Source organism: Bombus pascuorum, chromosome 8, assembly GCF_905332965.1.
Source record: "Bombus pascuorum chromosome 8, iyBomPasc1.1, whole genome shotgun sequence".
NCBI classification, from domain to species: Eukaryota; Metazoa; Arthropoda; class Insecta; order Hymenoptera; family Apidae; genus Bombus; species Bombus pascuorum.
Genome location: NC_083495.1, coordinates 15,552,798 through 15,570,028, shown reverse-complemented (window position 1 = coordinate 15,570,028; position 17,231 = coordinate 15,552,798). Strand labels below are relative to the sequence as shown.

The 17,231-nt window shown below is 36.5% G+C and overlaps 1 protein-coding gene across 3 annotated transcripts in view; it reads left to right on the top strand.

Moving 5' to 3' along the window:
- LOC132909884 (zinc finger and BTB domain-containing protein 14-like) overlaps positions 1–17,231 on the top strand; it is a 121,405-nt gene that overhangs the window by 79,861 nt on the left and 24,313 nt on the right. The gene's annotated exons all lie outside the window — the stretch shown is intronic.

The window sequence follows — 17,231 nt, the reverse complement described above, 5'->3', positions numbered from 1 at the left end:
GGAAAAAGAAAGAAAATGAAAACATGTTGACGAAATTTTTAGGTAGAAAACTATATATACTATATATATTATATATGATATATATATATAATATATATATTTAATTGTTTGTACATTGGGCACGAATGCTCTATTATTTTACTGTGATCCGTGTTTTGTACGATTTTCAAAGTCACACCGCACATACAGGATCGACGTTAGCCGCGTCTTCGTTTCGCCCGTGTTTCCGCCAATCGATCGCACTTCCGCTTCCGCGAAACGTACCGTGAAACGTTTCTCGCTGGATCATACACACAGCCAACTCGTAACCATTTCGCACGATATTTTTACATCACACCGAATATGATCAACTATTAAGCCGCCGCAGACTCGTTGTTGCAATTTTACGTACTATCGACGCGCTCAAGTTCCTCGATTCGCCGTTTTACTCCTCCGGGAAAGAAAGAAGTTCGAACGAGAACAGCGTTCGTTCCTTTCATCGAATCGATCGATGGCAACGGAAACGCGCGGAACGCAAGCAACACGGCGACGCGTTCAAGAGATCTCGAGCGCCGTCGCGATAAAGAAAAGAAACTAATCTGCCATTCCCGGAGAAAAAAGAAAGAAGCTAACGTCGACCCTGGGAACACGCGTCTCGACCAAAAAAAAAAAAAATATAAAAAAATAAAAAAAGATTGCATAACCCACTTTCACGGGAATTCAGAGCTTTTATACTACGCGAATTCCATTACATCGTGTTCATTCTTACACACCGCGGTTTTCCACGGAATTATCGTCGCGACGCCATGACGGTACGTGCACTCGTAGCTCGTATTCCTCCGCAACACGGAGGAATTCCACGGAGTTAAAGGAAAGAAAAATAATCGCAAATTGTACTTTTCCTTAACCGAAAGAAAAATAAAAGAAATACGGGAGAATCCTCGCGGTCGTACCAATCATTTGCGGTGCTTTGGATCGGAAAAACCGATCTTCTCGCGACGATAATTCTCGCGGAAACGAGCAGCGAAGTCGAAGGTGCTGCTTCTCCGGTGCGTGGTAGAAGGAAAGGAAAGGAGAAAAATAAAATGATCGAGTAAAATGACGAAAAGAAGGAATTTTTGAAGAGACGAAAGGAGCAAATCATCCCGCGAAGCGACATTGAGAGACGACGTTCGGACACTCGATTAGCAATATCGCCATTACGTATTTGCGCTTTCACGCTTTGGCTCAACAATTCAAAATGAAATACGACAAAAATAGAAAAGAGGCGAGATAACGTATTAGGGGGGAAAAAGCGGTCGGATGCGTTTGTTCGGAATTTTACCCTCGCCGTGAGTATATTTGCAAGAATCCGTGCGAATTAAGGGTGATCGATTCTCGTCCATGGACCAGTCCCAGAAAATATCTACTTCGTTTAATTTTCATGCTGCAAGAAGATAAAGGATAAATAAACTAATGGGATATTCTCAAAAGAAATGCACGAATTTAGGTTACACGTTAAGTGCAAATCTTGGAGAAAAGCGAGGAATTGAAAATGAAAAATTTAATTAGTTTGGTTCGGAGTAATTAGATATTTTGAGCACGATTCACATTTCGAGAGACGATACAAGTTTTTTATTGACGGAAAGAAGGAATTGAATTTGAAGTGTAGGTAGGTTTTGTAGGAATACTTAATGCAAAAAATATGATTTTTCTTTTTGAATATTCTTTTGGAAATTCTCGAAAAAACAAGGAAATTTAGAAGTGTTTGTACGTCGAAAGGTTTAAAATTTCTAAAATCATTTTATTCGTAGGAAAAAGGAATTAAATGTAAAAGTATATGGAAATGTTTGATCTACCATTGCAACGAATGCAATTTTTCTTCTTAAACATTTAGAAAAATTTAAAAGGACGTAGAAAAAAGATGCTTAATTGTCACTTGGTTCTAGGAATATTAGAACGATTAAAAGGGTTTCTGAAATAAATTTTTAAATCTTTGATACGAGCAAAAAGACGTGATCGTATAAAATATCCAAGAATTTTGATGGAAAAAAGAAAACGCGATGGGTAGTAGCTTGGAAAAATATCGACGAATGAAATTAGATACGAGGAGAAATCCCTAATGTAACTGTACGTAGAAATACGGTAATTTCCACGTATTACATTTAGGAAAACGTTGCATATTCGTAGGAGGAGTAAGCTTTTACTAACGAGAGCAATAATCGTATTTTATGTTGTGATAAATAAATCGTAGGTGCGCGAACATTCGTGGATCTACGCCATCTCCATTTAGGTAGTTAAAAAGTTAGTTAACAAAATTACAGGGACGAAACATATCTTAATAATTCATAGGTTTTATCGTTCAAGAGTAAACTGTTAAAGTGCGCGCAATTCTCTTCGATAATATTTTAAATATTTATACAGAGTTTCGTAAAATAATGAATTTTTTGTCGTAGGACAGTAACATATCAAATTTTGTAATTTGTTGCTTTTTAGAGAAGCACATTTTACAAATTAATTACGTGTTCGTTGTATCGTAAACTATTCTTTAACCATTTCCTTCTCGGATCAGACACTGAATAGACAAGCACGCTTCTGTCATGTTTTTCGCTATTGTTTGACAAATGCAAACGATTTTAATATTTAGAAATACGTAGAAATTGTTCGTAAATCGCTTACGATTACTTGTAATTTATTTGTAATTCAATCGTCAGTTTCTGAAACGAGAGAGTTAACAATGGCAGCATTTTCAGGCAAAATTTGATAGTTGTTGATCACAGTTTTGTTACTTTTAAGAGCAATGGAAGTTGCTTCTTTTTCTTTCGAGTAATTTTTCTTAATTCTTGTATAACATTAGACCGTGCCAAAAGTTTGCTTCGTTTTATAAGAGAATAGCAGATGCGCAGCATTTCTTGTTTTATATTATTTTATTGAATTGTGTATGGTTCATTTTCTCCCCAGTAGAACAAAATTCAATAAAAGAAAACCATAGACAAGAAATGTTGTGCATCTATTATTTGCTTGTAAAACGAAAGTAACTTTGGGGGCGACCTAATGTAATATCCGAAGGAAAAGGAAAGTGATTTTCGTTTCAATTAAGAAGGAAACGACATGAATAGAATTACAGGGAATTAAGAAAGCTAAATAGCGTGAATATCGCTGGATGTTATCTGTTCGTGAAACAGTTCGATTCAACTAGTGAAATTATCTGAGGTAATTTTGCAGTTGCACAGAGAAATAGAATAGTTTCACGAAAACCCGAGATTCCGTCGACTAAGTAGCCGAAGAACTTCGCAAAGTAATTTCGAAGTAGGTAGCACTGTAAAAGTATACCAGCGAGTTGAAAACAGCTTAGAATAGTTTTCGGAAAATTTACCAAGAATGAAATCACACGCAGTAAGAATCATTGATTTGTACGTTTTATCTTATTTCATTGAATTAATCGCCAACGATGGTTTAATTTAATAACGTTATTACGAAGCTAGTATTCGTTCCATGCTATTAATAAAATGAAGAACATATATAATTTGGTTGAAAAATAAAAACTAAAGAGGGGAAACATGATAGGTCACGTTATTTACTTAAAAATTCAATATTCTACCAACTAATCAAACATTACCAAAGCTGTGCTTTTATTTGGTTTTGGGATTAAATATATATTTTTAACAAACTCTCCAACTTTTTATTTCGAAAATATTGATTGTAGTAAAATTAGTTATACGGTTGGTATTTTCATAGAAAACTTCCCGGGGTTATTACGTATTTTTAAAAGATTTACATACATACATTTGTTGAAGTTTTATACCTTGCGTATTCTCCTTATGAGTCATAGTGATATCAAAGTTAGAAAACCAACAAAAGTAAACCTATCGTGTCTTTTCCGTGTAATCTAGGAATATAATTTTACAATAAAAATAATTATATTATCCACAGTAGGTTCACGCAGTAAGGATAATGTAATTTGGATATTTTAGATGCAATTTTTAAAGTTCTAATAATAACACATATGTGAAAAATTACTCGTTTTACAAAAATATTATGTGAAGAAGATAAACTATGAGAATATAATATACTTACTATTTATCTACGTGTGAAGCGTAAGGAGAAACGGATTATCTGTTGTCAGACTCATTCGATAGCCGATATATCAGGAAATGTATCTTACTGTATCTTCACACTGGTGCATTGTTAGAAAAATATCTAGAAGAAAAGTTGTTGCCGACTGATAACTGCAAGAATATCCTATCTAAGAGAACTTTAATTAACGTAGAATTAATCAAAGGGATTCGTACACGTTTGAGCGAAATTTTCATATCGATCGTTTTCTTTCGCAAATTTGGAAATAACCAGGAATAGTTAACGCGTGTCTTCTGTTTCTACCATAGATTTCTTAAAAATATTCCAAATTTAAACCATTGAATCCGTCAATTATTGTCCACTATCTACTAATTACGCTTTGATCTCTTACAAGACAAACATTCTTTCTCCTGAAGTAGCAATCTCTAGAAATTTACTCGGTAAGAATATTAATACTTGTCTGCGAATTCAATAAAGAAATAATTAACGAAGAAAAAGATAAGCCCGGATAATCACAAAATTTAGAATCTACTCCTATTTCAGATTAATTAGAAAAATTTTTTAAGAATATGCATATATGAAAAATCAACCAATTAAAAAAAAACTTCAAGAATAAAACAAAGATAAAAAAAAGAATGGAATACGTATTAATTGCACGAAGGAGAAAGGAAAGTAGGAAACAACATCGATGATTCTTACTGCATGGCTTGGACATGGGAATCGAAAGCCGATATAGATTCGAAGACACGCGTGGAGTTGCGGAACCGAGGTCAGGGGTGTATTCACCTGGCGCCGCCCCAAGTCACGCCTACCTGCGCAATTCCAAACGTAGGCAGGCACGCCTACGCGTGCACTGATACACTGCCACGCTCCCACCTACACGACCTACATACAGTCTCCACCAAAATTCGCTGGACGTTGGTTCGCCTCTGGACGTTCTCTGAAACGAATCGGTCGTAACCGTTTCGACCACTAATTCGAGTGGGGATTTATCGAATCGGGCTTCGTGATTCGCATAACGACTCGTGTTACGCGAACTTTGGACTTTTTCCACTTTTTACCCAGCCAGTTTGCTTGATAATGTCACGCGTTAACTCGTGTTCCATTGGTACGAACGAAACCATTAAGGGTTAACGTTGCGTTAAAATAATATTTCATTTGCAATTTTGATTTTCTTTTTTTTTTTGTCTAATATGTGAAAGAATGTTAAGAGTAAGTATCAGAGTTGTAAAAATAATTGACATTTAGTCAAATTTGTTGTTTCCCAAATGATAACATTACGTATTTTTTCGTGTAGCTCTCGTTTCGATTTCTTTGCTGCAAGCTTCATATCGATAGTTACAATGGTAATGTTCTTTCATCGCTTTCCTGAATAATTAGAAGATTCCTAATTATAAATCCACGCTACTAAATCTCGGTATAATCAGTTACATCGCTTAGCAATCCAACATCAAAAACACCAATGCTAAAATGAAATAACTCAACCAACACCCTGGTTCTATCTGCTGATACCAGCTTAAGATCAAAGCCACCAATAAACCAGGAATTCCAACTCGCTCACACATTTCGCCAAATCATTCTTCAACCCCGTCAATCCGTTTCTCGATAACAAAATCCTCGACCCCCTGTAACTACCTGAAAACAGGCTAAAAAAATTAATCCCGAATCAATATCGTGGACTTGTAGCCGCGTTTAACCCAAGCGTTGCATAACGAACGATTCAGCGAGCCAGCAAGTACCGCCAACCGACCCTCTTTCAATTTTGTCCTTGACTGTACCGACAGGTGAACGCTTAGCGCTCGTTGCCGCGACCCGAGGGACACGTACAACCCGTTCGAAGGTTGCTCGTGTACGTGAACGTGTATATGATCGTATATGTGTAAGAGCGTGGTAGGTGGAAGGTGGCAGGCCTACGCCTACCACCCCCGTGCGACCGATCACGCCGAGACTGCTCCTACTACCCCAGTTCGAGGCGACGCGCGTTTCGCGAGTTTGCGGAGCGGGTCACCCGGTGACACGTTCCTACGTCTATCCCATACAACGACCTGGTTTATGCATACGTGTGTACATGCTCGGACTTTTACCTAGAGAGAAGTTAGGCTGTAACCTTGGCGAAGTTAGTGGAGGGTTGCGCGACTACCGCAGGGCCACATGCGTTCTTCTGCTTCTGTCTCGAAGGAACTTTTACACTGAGTTTCTATTTCTGCCACGAACGGCAGTCGTCGAACAGATTCGCGTTTCACTAGATCCCTTAGAACTAAAATAAGGTAGATCTCATGGGTTGGAAAATTCTTAACGACGTGAAGGATTTCGGCAACATTGTCAGAGAACAAGCACGTAGATACAATTTGATATCTTGCAAGAATTAATTTGGAGATAGAAAAATTCATAAAACGTATGCAGAATATGCAAAAGGAACGTAAGATACGCAAAATGCAGTAGCTTGCATCGCATTTGACGAATAAAACAATTTTCTGACTAAACTTCATTCCTCTAAATTATTTGTATTTGCAAAAATACAAGTTTGCATAAATATCCGCAGTCAAGTTGCGACGTAGCATACTTCGTTCGTTTGTCGCAGCTCACGGGGGGCAGTAAAATATGTAAAATTCGCGTGGTAGTCGACGTGTTGAAAGACGAGGTGACGCGATTGCTAACCTTTTCCAGAGAGGATATTTGCTTGGATCGGAAGAAAGAGGTTTTTTTTTAAATTATTGGATCTTTTATACTGGGAAGGATTTAAATGTCTCTTTCTCTCAGCCTAACTCTTTGGTCGTATAATAAGATGACGAAGAATTTAGAAGGAACGATCTAGATTTCATGTATTTGCAAAAAGCATATACTTTCGAATTTTTAAAAGAGGGGAATACGTATTAATGATCGCGCTACGTGAAATGGCCAGACTACAGATTTCTATCCGTTCATGCGATATTGGAAAGAACGCGTGTAACAAATTTGGTTACTTCTAACATAAATATTACGTTTCAAGCAATAGCGTAAAAAGTTACTTATGTTAGTTGGAGTAAGAGAAACGAGTAATACTGCTTACAGTTGCGCAATTGATTGATTAACAGAGGAAAAATAAACATAAGCAATCATTAGCAAAGAAACGTATTATGTTACAAACGTCTGTCGTAATATGATAAAAGTAACTCTAGATTCGTTCGAAATAATTCGCTTGAAATTATTGATATATATACACTGTACTCTTAATATCGAACTATTAATTGTTTCAATATTTGGAAAAATTCTTTTCGCCAGTAACGATCAAATAACTCGACGAATGGAAAAATCGTTCCTCTAAAATCGAAAAGTACGATCGATCGAACGAAACAATAAGTATTCGCATATTCGCGCGTGGTTGGACAAATAAGTCTTACGTAAATGAGCTTATTACACAATCTGTTACATTATTTAACCCGTTGTGCTAACTTCTTCGAACTCGCGATCTTCTAAAATACTGCGAAGTCGAACAACGACAACAAGGACAAAGAAATGTGTACATAATTGAGAGTATTTCGCAAGCTGGAGTAAAGTTGTGAACAACGCGTTGAGATATCACTGCGGGGCAGGGATTTTCCGCTCGCGTCGTAAACGTTCTTTTTTCTCGGAACAGAGTCGCATATCGCGTCATCTCGTCGGAGCACGTGGTCGTTTCTCTCGTCACCCCGTTTCTCGACAGCGAATTTCGCTAATAGGGGCGTGTATCACGATCTCGATCCTACCCTCTGCCCCTTTCACCTTTTCTCATTCGTCTACGCCTATCCCGGCATCGGCGAGGCAACTTTTTCCTCAGGGAAACAGGCGGACCGGTTGAAAAATGTCGCGCGACGGCTCATTGGACGCGAAAAGTTGCGGCATGGTAGCGTTTTCAAACGGGCGACCTTCTCTTCCGGTACTCGGCACGGAACGCTGCCACAAACGGTTCGTGAAATTTTCTATTAAACCTTCGCTCTTCTCTTTTTTCCCCGCCGCGAATCTTGGAATTGGTTTTTCCTCATTTGTGAGACTCGTTCGTTTAAAAGAAGAGATCACGGACATTTTTGTGGATTTAATTAATCTCGAATCGTTTGTTGGTTATATAATGGAATTCTGATCGGTTGGTCATCTTTGAATTGTTATATAATAATTTAGCAAGTACATAGAAATATTAGCGAACGGACGAGTTCGTTACGGAATGGAGCTGGGAAATATTTTACAAATTTAATTAGTTTAGATTGCTTTCTTTGTTATGTAATGGAATTTCAATCGATTGGGCAGTTGCAGATCGTTTCATTCCGCGATAATTTATCGTACTAATACTAGCGAATTGACAGATTGCAAGCTTTAGATTATAAATGTTTTTTTTATGATTGTTTGTCAAATATTACAGACGAGGAACTTGTAATTTGTAAAATTTACTTGTAAAATTTGATTTCTTTTATTATCTAAGAAGTTACGAATTTTTTAATACTATTCGACGATTTTTATTAATACTCGTAATTCGTAACTTGTGACTCGTAAAATTTCGCTATCGATATCGGTTCAATTGTGCAAGATGCTTCTCAGATATCTCGTAATTTATAACATTTACTTACGAAATTTCTTTTGCTTTATTATCAAAATTCCTTCTGTTAAACAAGAGAGTTTATTAATACTAATAACTTGCAACTCGCAGAATGTTATCGATAACATTGTCAAGATATACAAAGCAATGATAAATTAAAGATCGAGAACAACACTTACTATCTTTTTACGCAAACAATTTAAATAGATTATCGATTAAAATTATTTATCAAGAATGCAATTAAAATTAACAACGAGCTTCGTTGATACACCCATCGATTTTAAATATATCGTTATTTGAATTAATCGTGGTAATGAAGTACATTTTAAATAACAGAGCTTCGATAAATATGTAACACTCGTAAATGCAATTTTTATTATTGCAAGCTGGCTTTTAAATCATTATTTCTTTCTCGTGATAATAATTGCAATAATAAAACAACGAATAATATCGTTACAGTTTCTTTCATCTATAATTTTCTAACAAAATTATATCATGGGGAAGATGAATAAGTGTCGGAGTACTTTGCATTTCTATTCTGAATTGTACCATTTTTGCTTGTCATGACTGCACTTTTTATCAAAATACCACGAAACTTCTTAAAGAACACGCATATTAATTATAAATATTTTGTGCAGTAAATGTAAGACATACATGCGTATATAGAAATCTACAGGACTAATACTCTTATGCTTTATCTTATCTTCTAATTATGGTTAAAACAGCATCTTAATAATAGAATTTGAAAATATGTATGTATAAATAACAAATATTCGAAGGAAACTTTGCTTACTAAAAATAATATGAAGTACAATAATGACAAACGTTATGCTGGAAGATTATTAACACGGATTACGTGTTAAGGGTGATTTTGTTGCACGTTCGTAACGCTTCATACATACGAGATGTTTGAATCATTATCGAATTTCTATCGTTGCAAATAAATTACACGACAGTTAATTAAGCGTTAGAATCCAATATTAATATTATCAACCACGGGAAATATAATGAAAGATTATTTCATTAAATATTCATGGAGGTATCCACATAATATTTTATAAAGCGAAGAAAGTGAAACTCGGCCTTTTAATTTTTAACTCTATTAAAAGCTTAATTCGACTGATGAACATAAATTAAATTCATCATAAATGGAATGGTTTTTAATCAAACTTTAATCTATCGGGGTTTAACATCGTGGAATCAATTTAACATTCATTAATTACAAGAACAAATATTAAATGTTTAACGGGAGATACCAGGAAGCCGAGAAAGCAATGCGTGCGATTCGTTCCTGTTGAAATAAACTCGTTTAGAGGGATACAACTCCCCCTATAAACGCATCGATTCTCGATAAACAAATTAACAGAAATTAAAACGAGAACGAATGGAAATTAAATCAGCGAAGACGTTTCTATTTAATTCGCGGGATACGCGTACGTTCTATACCTTAATTACTTTTTTTTCCATTTATTAATTTCTACGAACTGTTTAACGAACCGATACTTTATTCCGTGAGAAACAGTTTATTTCATTATCGATATTGGAATCTAAATTGCAGAATGATTGCGATATGAATAATACATAAATAATATTAATTGATAATGAATGTTACTTAATTTCCTAAAACATGTTCCACTTTACAAAACATTCTACAAAATTTTAATTCTACTCTTATTTTCACTTAATTCGCAGAACACATGTGCAATCTTTAGTTTAATTAGCTTTCCTATTTATTGATTCCAGAAATCCGTCTAACTATTGAAATTTAGCGAAAGTATAAAATATTTCTGCAGAAAATAGGAAGGTTCTAATTTTTTCTTGCGATTTTTCTAATACCTCAATATTCGAAACAGGAAGAGAAATTGCCACTGATATCTTACATTCTCTTATTTGCAAATTGTTAGACGTAAAATCCAAAATATTACTGAGAGAATTAGATAATTTTTTAAATATCCAACAGTCACAGAAAATTAACAGTCTCTTAATTTCTTGAATCGTATTGCCTTTTCATAATATATCGATCGAAAATTAAATTTGTAATTGTTCTCTCAATGAATAACTAAAAGTGCCGTGTATGTGACACGAAAGGCTAAATGTTCAAGGGAAGTTGATAAACTCGTCCGTCACCTGACTTCGGCAAAAGCGAACGTTGCGAAAGCTAAGGATACCGAGAATGATCGACGACGCCGGACGTTCGTTGATCGCTTTTATGCACTCGTCGCATATTTTGGCCATTACACGTCCGTTTCTGCAATTGTCGAAGGGAGTTATGCAGACTCGCACTTTTACAGTACTTAGTAAGCACCTCATTCAAGGTCCACGAATGGTCGATGCAAATCACTTCGTGTCGAGTTCGCTTCAAAATTTTTACGAAATTCGTCGCTCGATGAAATATCGTAGATGAAACGCGTGAAGACGTACGATGACAATAGAAAATTCTAGTTATTCTCTAATGATAGATAAAATATTCTAAGGCAAGAGATTTGATTTATTAGGGAATTCGTTTGATACATTAGGGAAATTTGTTGCATTTGGAACTGATAATTAGCGTGCCTTTTTTAGGTTGAAAAATTGTAGAAATATAGAATATATTGATAAATCGTTGGTGTTTATTGATAGCTAATAAAGAATAATACGTTGGTAATGAATAGAGATTAAGTTTTTTCTTCTCTAGAACGAAGAACTGAATAGTTTAGGAAAGTCTGCTGTGATTTGATAATACGTGAATATGTTATCAGGGACAGGGATAATAGTTGATTTAATTTCGTTATATTAAGAAATTTCACGGTTATTTCATAGTTATATATAATGAGGTGTTAAGTATAATGAACAATTTAACGAAACCAAGTGACAATTAGTTCGATTTCTTTCTTCGAAGATCAACAGAATTTACATTTGCAAAATTCATTATTTATCAGAAGATTATAAAATACGTTATTATCTAAAGTTTTACGATCTGTTGAAAAAATACACAGAAACCAAATTTCTTTCTCTAAATTAAAAACACAGGGATGCGCCTATATTCTAATTTAATAACGAAACAAACAATATAGGCAATTTAATACGAAACAATCGTATAATTGTTATTATCGTTCACAAGAGATTACTGCGAATTTGTTTCTTTCTCGTAATGTATACGAATGATCGAATCGATGGAAAACGATCCATCTGTCACACGCTATTTCTCTTATTCTCGTATTATTTCGTAAGGAAGAAGACAATCGCTTCTTCTGGTCTTGTCGACGAGCCTCGATCACCACATTCACTCCTCGGTTCGTTCTTTCTCGTTTGCTCCGGATACCCGCAGAACACACACACACACACACATACTTATAAATACATGCGCTGAAAGACACGTACACAGATACACGCAGGAACGTACGAGACAACACGAGCAATGCAGTGTTCAAATACCTTGAAAGCCACCCTGTAGATCGGAATCTCGCATAGTACTAAACAGATTGTATAACACTTAACTAAGCTTTCCGTAACGATAAATACATAAAATGAGCGAAAGGGAACGAGAGTAAGAGCGAGCGCGCGAGAATTAGTGAAAAAGAAAGAATGAGAAAGGGTGAGACAGAAGGGAGAAAATGTATACGAATGAACGAAAATAGTGGTAAATAAGGGAAGAATAGAACGAAAGAGAAAGAGAGAGAGAGAAAGAGAGAAAGTAAAATAACACACACGCAAAGAGTGGAAGATTGAGACGAGAGGAACCTACGAATTGTTATGTTTTCTACAGTAACGTTTGTACCGACTTACAACAATATTTGTACAATATACGATAATGGAAAAAATGAAGTTACGTACCTATACAATATAGGTTACCCAGATGCAATAACTTTTTTAAACGGTATTTAAATGAAGTAAAAAAAAAAAAAAGAAGAAAGAGGAAAACCAAGCCGGGATATTTTTCATACTTGTAACGAAGTCAGGCGGGCGATCCGTGCGCCACAATGCCGGAGGCCCGCGTGATGCCACATCGTTTCGTTTTGTGTGCCAACCAAGAGATTTTAGATTTTTTGCTTTGCAGATGATGTGTGACACGCGCGCGCGACCCGCGTCCCCGAATCTCTCGGTCGCGAACTTACAGATCGATCGACGCCCATTGCCGTTTCGAAAAAATGAACAAAAATGAGAACAGAGAGTGAGAGAGAGAGAAAGAGAGAAAGAGAGAGAGAGAGAGCGAGAGCGAGCAATATAGAACATATAGAATGGAAAAATGGAAAAAAATAATAATACGAAGATACCCTACATTCCAGCACTTACACCTCGACACCCAGCACTGACGTCCAGATCGCTTGATTTAATCGAGTAAACGCTAGTGATTAGAGACGAGATAATGTGACATTGTTATGAGAGAAGTAATGCGCGTAGCTAGTTTGCCTCGGTCGCCTCCGTTTTTTAGGAACCACTCGAACGAACGAACCCGCGCCAGAAGTTTGGCTTCGCGCGAGACGCTGCGTCGTTCGCGAAACCAAAATGAAATTTTTAAAAAGATGGCAGAATTGGCTCGTTGAACGATCAAGTGTGATTTTTAGAAACGTTGAGGGTTTGCGGGCATTTTGAAAGTGAGTACAGCGATGCTTTTTGGAACATGGAAGGGAAAAATCAAAGTAATAAGATACTCTTAATTATCGATACAGACGTTTGGTCGTTGGTTAAGGCTGTTTGAATCGATCAATCTCGTACTCTGTTACGAGACGATAGTTTTCAGGTGTTTCCTTGTCTAATCGAATGTATGGAGATTAAGCGTGCATAATACTATTCGTAGTTAACGAATATGACGCATGTATCATCATCCAACAGTTAGTGAACTACGATACTCGTATGTTGCTTTCTATACTTTATTGAATTTTGATCTCCAGCTGTGGAGAAGCGCAATATCCGTGTACATTAAGCTACATTACGTTCACCGAATCTGAATTTTTGTCTTAGAACGATAAAACGTTAATTATGAACTATTATAATTATGCATATATGGCAGATGTTTTCAAGAATCTGTTATAGTTTAATAATTATAATATCTGAATAAGTAAAAACACGTTGATCTCTGCTAAATAAAATGCTTAATTAAAAAAAGTAACTATAAAGATTGAAATTCACGATCAACGAAACAATTACGAATAGTATTCTGTACGTAGGTAAAAGAAGCCTCTAATTTTAATATTTCGATAATTTCTTCGCTCGCGTTACTTTCAAAGAAATCACAGATTCATTCTCTTTCGATATTTCGCTTCACAAAAACCTTAACTCAATTCGATCGAACAAAACCGACTACGAATATCTGTAATTTTTCGCATCGCTGCAACATCTTCTCCTGCAAATTCACCTCCAGCCTACAAAATTGCCTAACAGAACGCATAACGATCTAAGATCATGCAAGGGACTATTATTGGAGCACGTACGTCTTTGGAAAGAAACATCGAAAGAGGTCACGAAGACGGAAACAAGATGTTTAAAGGATTTATCTGGACGTACGTGTTCCGATTCGTTCGCAAGCCGGTTGACAAGTTCTTTTTCCGCGTGAACGTTTCTCGAGACGTGAAAAGCACACGAGCTGTGTCACGTACGGTGTACGTCAATGTTCGAACGAGTAATCTTCGCCCCATCCTGCACGATTAAAATTTTATCCGCGTGCCTCTGTGACGTAAAAGTCGAATTCCCGAACAACGGAATCTCCATTATGAAATAATACGTAGTCGTCGCGATACGAACACAATTTTCACGCGAATCCGATGGAATTGCTTCTTAATGCTTAACTTGGGTGGTATCGTATAACGTTCGATATATGTACGGAAGTTTCTTCGATAAGTAACACGTTGACTGCAGCACCGAGCAAAGTTTATGCGTTCACCCATAGCGAGTGAAGTGCTTTCGCTTGTTTCAGGGAGATTCATTGTAATACGCATATATAATACGTAACCTTTTAAAAAATGAAATTGTTCGAGCGCTTTATGCCGCATTTAGTGCTTTACGTTGTTACAGGCACGTTAAGCGTATCGACAATTTTACAGATACGATTGTTCGTTTCATTCGATTTACGACAGTCGACGTGTTAATTTTAATGTTATTGTTCGATACCGTTAAACTGCGTTTATGCAGAACGAGGAGCTGATGTTGCATCGAAATTTTCATTAAATTTCTTCTTGCGTGACCAGTAAGATTCATTGCGTCTATTACATCTATCTTATTGTGTTTTTTCTTTTTTTTTTTTTTTTTTTTTGAGAATTTAATTAAGTAATGCGTTTTAGAGTAAAATAAGTAACGATAGATAATAGTCTTCGCTAGAAAAGATTAGTTGCGAAAGAAAGAAAAGCTAATTCCAAAATTACTTATTCAATTTACTTATTTAATTCCAAAATTACTTGGTCGTAATTCTGTTCTTTATTATCCATCAGTTTCGAATTTTTCATTCGAAATATCGATAGCACGTTAGAAAATAAAGTAGAAAGATCGTAAGACAAGGGGTTAGAAGGCAATATTCGTGCTGTAATTGCGATCGACTATTGCAACCAATTATCGCAAGCGATTTTACAATCAATTTCGTATTTTTCAATACAGTATCCGTCGTACTCGTTCCATAAGTTGAGTACCAGCCAGTACGCAGACAAAGTATCGCGTGATGTGCCTAGAAACACTCTAGCGCGACCTTGCTGATCTTAGATATTATGCGCGGCGATAGGACACGTACGTGAATTATCGGGGCACGATCATCGCTACGTTCGTAGACAAGGAACAGGTAGCGCGAACGAATCGACGCGTCTCGTTTTCGCATTTCGCTCCTCTGCTGGCGGTCGTCTCGAGGCAACGGTTCGATCGACGCAACGATCAAACGGACGCGACACGACCGCCATGTACATCGTTCGTTGTCTCGATCGACCGTAATATCTCGTACAGAATCTTCGAGATATCTCGACGATGGAAAGCAGCCAGAGGATAAAGATAAATAAAGGGAACACGAAAGAAGAAGAAATGGAAAAGAAAAATAGAAATGGTGCTCCGAAAGCTTATGCGTCTTTCTGGCGTTCGTTGTACTCGCGATTCCCGCCGTTCTATCGTCTCCGGATGTTAAAAGGTAAAAGGAAGAGAAGGAAGCATGGCGAAGGTGAGAAACGTAATCTCTACGCGTTGTTCAGAAGTTTTTAGATGGCTCCTCGAGCGAGCGAGGAGGATCGATATAAATGAGTAGAAACGAGAAAGAGAACGAAAAGAAACATACAACACACATGTGTACACACAGAAAATCGCTAAAGAAAGAAAGCTCTCGTGCACACAGGGATCATACGCCGCTCACGAGAACAATGTCCATCGGTTGCTCGAAGACGCGTTCGAGCTGCGATTCCGATGATAAAATAGAAAACGACGAGTTTTTTTGGGGAATATAAGACGCGCGAATGAAACGTTTATAATTTTGAGCTGTTAATAGCGAAAATTTTCGCGCGAATAGAAAACAGATGGAGAACGTTTCGTTTTTGCGTGAATCGACGGTTAAAGCATTTAGTACGCGTCGGATGGAACTTGGTTAATTTTAACCGAGATTCGTTTCCGATGGAACTTGTCGGTCGCAGCTTGTGCGTGTTTCGACGCGAAGGAAATATGCGTGTAATGGTTTAAGATGTTTATGACAGCGTGGCGAATAAAGAAAAAAAGGAAAAAATAAGAAAAGAGAAAAAGTGACGTTCGAGGCGACAGGTTGTACACGTGTATAACACGATTATAATTACCATGATCTCTCGACGTTTGAGAAAATGAAATCGGAGAGAAAGACTTGTCCGTAACTAACTTCACCACGTTGACACGCGTTCTTGATCATTATGGGTACTACGCCTTGTTTCGTGTAAAATGACGTTTTGTTTCGGTTCTTAGGCGAACGAATGCATATCATAGTTGTAAATTAACGATTTGTGAAATAAAAGCTGCAAACTGTTTGTGTTAACAATAGGTCATTGAACCTTGATGTCTTTTTTTTGGGGATAATTCACACCTGCCCGTTTCTTTGGTCGTAGAATAGCTTCTTATCGCTTGCTCCTTTTTGATGTTTTCCTCCTTGCGGTGGTTTGCTTTCGATTTTCGTTTTCTAACATTCGTCGTTGTTTAACTCCTTGCCTCGCATAATATTTTCTATGAAATTTATAATGCAGCTTAAGAATGAAAATTATCAAACGAAGAAACAGTAAGGTAATCGTTTGGCGAGGAGTTAACTAGAAATACACACTGATTATCCTTAATTTCCTATTATTTCTATATTTGATTTCAACGTATTTAACAAACATTAAGATGTACATATTATACTATTACTTCGGTGTCTGTGTCAGAGGCGATAAAAGGAAGAAATAACTCACGTACTAAATATACAGAAACGATATTGGTAAGTTTGCCCTATTTTGAAGATAATCTTTTATCTATTCTTATAATACATATTAATACTGCATGCATTTTCTACATTTCTATCTAAATTTTAGCTTGCATCTCAATTTTTATACATATGTACGTAATCATTACAGTTACACGCATATCACTGGTTCTTATTCAGAATATATAATTAAAATAAAAGATAGAACAAGCACGATCAATATGGTTTTATACGAATCATATACTTGAATCGGAATCGAAACCCTGACCTGGTAACGTAGATTCATAGATG